Consider the following 3,522-nt stretch of genomic DNA (forward strand, 5'->3'; position numbering starts at 1 on the left):
AAAGAAAAGAAAAGAAAGAAAGAAAGAAAAGAAAAGCACTATTATTCAGAATCAGTATAACTATTACTCTCCTATTACAGCTGAAGAAATCTCGAGAGCAATTAATACTAGCAATCAGCTTCGGGAAGGCAAAGAGTTCTAAATTGAGGAGATACAGACATCCGTTAGTTCAAAACAAATTCCACACAGATTCCTCCTCAATCTAGGATTACACCCAACATTTAGATAATGTTTATACTTGGCTCCAAAAGGAATACTTCAAACTGATCTAGTTCTGTTTATAAGAAGATATTACTAGTAAGGAGATACTGTGTCAGTGGGAGGATAGCATTTGGACCATTTGAAATGTCATAAATAACGATGTTTTGAACTCTATAGTCTTAACACAAAAGACAAAAATTATATATACATAACTGTGGGTAAAGCTAATGACATTCTCCAGAACCTTACAGCAATTAAAAATCAAAAGTGATTAAAAAGTTAATTCAAAAGTGAGTTTAACTTGAAATCGGAAGTCATTTATATTTTAAAAGTGGAAAAGCAATAAGGGAAACATTTCAAATGAAGAAATGGGGGAAATAAGAGAGCCAGAAACTGATGAGATGCTCCAGCAAGAGGCAGACAGTCTCAAAAATAAATCTGAATGATGGCCCTGAGGTTAAAAGCAGAAGCAAACCAGGGTCTTCCTGGGAACTTCAAGAAATACCCTGTGAAGCCAGGGTTTGGCGAGCTAGGCAAGGATGTCCCTCACAGACACAGTCCCCAAAATGTGTCCCTGCAAAAATCCTCAAAGATTCTGAGGCAATGAAAATAAGGGGTATTTCAGTAAAGGAGTAATTTGGAATTCTGCATGTTTTCTACAAAATAAGGCATATAGCTGCACTTTTGGAGTATATTTTAGCAAAGTTGTGCCCAGCATTTACTGAGACTGAGGGAAGTAAGGTGGCCATATTCGCCCCATAGGTCTCATGGGCACCCACTGTTCTGACTGCCTCCCCTGCCTTTTTTCTGGTAAAGGTCCCAGATTTCTCTTTCTAGAATCAGCCTTTTGTTCCCTAAGTCCATTGTTTCCCAGATGACTGCACCTATTCATTGGCACCAAGGCTGAGTATATTACTCAGGAAGGCAAATGAATTTTTGCCTGGTGCTACTTTAAAAAGGAAACTTTTTTCTCTGGAGGTAGAAGGAAAACTTGAAACTACTAGGGAGCATCTTTTCCCCAGAAGGTGTGAGCTTGTCTGAGAATAAAACCCAGGAGAAAGAAAAACTGAAAGATGGACACTTCCTGACAACCTTTTTATGAATAGCTGGATCAAGCCATGCCTGAAATCCTTCCTTGATTTTTCAAATAAGTGAGCCCATCTTTTTTTCTTTCCATCAAGCCAATCTGAATTGGATTTCTATTAACTAGCAGTAAAAAGATTCTTAGTACACTGACATTTGGTAAACTATGTCTTTTCATTCATTCAGTAAAATTTGTTGAGTCTTTGCTATGTGCTAGGCACTGTGCTGGAAACTGAGAACATACAGCCAGAAAAGAGCTGTCTCAAGAGGTTCTACTCCAGAGGAAGAGATACTTGAATGAGTAGTCACAGTACAGTGTGGTAATCTCTATAGTGACAATGTGTACGGAGTGTTAAGTCTATGCTTAACAGCCTAGGGGTGGAAGAGGTCATGGTAAGCTTCATGGAGGAAGTAATGTCTGAGAAAGGAAATTATTTTTTGACTGGGAAAAAGACAAGGAAAATCCCTATATAATTGGCACAGTGTAACGAGAATTTGAAAACCCAGAAGTAGGACAGAGAAGATTGACAACTATGGAATGGCATGGTTGGCAGTAGGAAGGGGCACCCAGTGGGTCCTCTTGGGCTGGAACCCTCTGACACACACTAGCCTGACTCATTTTCTCAGCACCCCAACGTTTTGTGTGCTTTGTCTTTGAGACTTGTCCACCTTGGCCCCACCATGGGCAGAGCCATCACAAGGAGCAGGGGCCATTTAATATATTTGCCCCCACTCTGCCTCCACCACACTAGAATCTGCCCACAAATGAATAAATACATAGTGAAACTAAGGTGTTCACAATCTTTGCTCAAGAAACCCAAAAGAAAGAAATTTATGCTCCACTGAAGGAGAAAAATATCCGACTGGTATCTTCGTGGTACCCCTTAAATCCCATGGGGGTTATCAGGGTGTTTGCCCCACTCTACACTCCCAGTGAGACTTTCTGCATCAGACCTCCATGTTCTGGCCTCTGGGCTCCCTGAGGTCCAGGGAGCAGGGACCATCCTGAGGTCCATCCAGGACCTCAACTGTTGGCAAGATGTTTGCAAATCCTTTAGGGGACTTTTAGTCCCACGTATTCCAGCAAACCAATCCTTTTCTCTTCCTGTCCCCTTTCCTCGTCCACAAATGCCTTTGAACAGCATCAGCACCCGAAAGAATGAGGCAGACACTTTTCTCACCAGGTTCTGGGCTGATGTATAAATGATCTTCCCTCCCTTTCCCTTTAAGCCTGGGATCAGGGTGGACTGATGGTATGACAGTATTCCTAGTTCTGAGTTGACAGGGTTACTGGGACATAAAGTCCCAGAAACCTCTGGTGGAATCTGGGACAGCTGATTGTCTAAAATTATCTTGTAATTAGTAAATTATTCACTGTTCCCTGCTAAGTGGGGTAGTGACCACCACATTGTAACACTATTTAAAACTGTTAAACCTCTTGTCAGGAAGAATTCTGGCTCTCCACGTTTCTCAAAGCTCTTTCCTTTATTATGAAATAGATCCTTTAAGAAAATCCTATGTCAATTTCAAAGTATATACAGAATACTATACATTGCCTGTCCCAGTCCCCCAAATAGAACTGAACCCATGTCTCTGCCATGTTCTCTATGCGATCAAACGCTTCTCAGTTCAGCCTTATTTGTCTTCCTCCTTTGAGTGTCAACCTCTGGAGGACAGGATCCAGGTCAGCTGGACTGCAGGTGCCCACCCCAATAGCCAGCTATTTTTTTAGAGACAAGGTCTCACTCTTGCTCATGCTGGTCTCAAACCAATGAGCTCAGGCAATCCACCCACCTTGGCCTCCCAGAATGCTAGGATTATGGCACAAGACACCACGCCCAGCTAACTTGTTTTGTTTTTGAGACATCACTCAGTCATCTGGGCTAGAGTGCGGTGGCATCAGCCTAGTTCATTGCAACCTCAAACTCCTGAGCTCAAGCAATCCTCCTGCTTCAGTCCCAAGTAGCTGGGACTACAGGTGCACAACACAAAGCCCAGCTAATTTTTCTATTTTTAGTAGAAACAGAGTCTCCCTCATGCTCAGGCTGGTCTTGAACTCCTGAGCTCAAACAATCTACCTGCCTCAGCCTCCCAGAGTGCTAGGATTACAGTTGTGAGCCACCCCGTCCAGCCAGGTGGTTTTTATCTTCATTTCTTTCTTTTTTTTTTTTTTCTTTTTTGAGACAGGAGCCTCAAGCTGTCCCACTGGGTAGAGTGCTGTGGCATCACAGCTCACAG

This window comes from Otolemur garnettii, unplaced genomic scaffold (genome assembly GCF_000181295.1).
Source record: "Otolemur garnettii isolate 467f Iridium unplaced genomic scaffold, OtoGar3 scaffold00111, whole genome shotgun sequence".
NCBI classification, from domain to species: domain Eukaryota; kingdom Metazoa; phylum Chordata; class Mammalia; order Primates; family Galagidae; genus Otolemur; species Otolemur garnettii.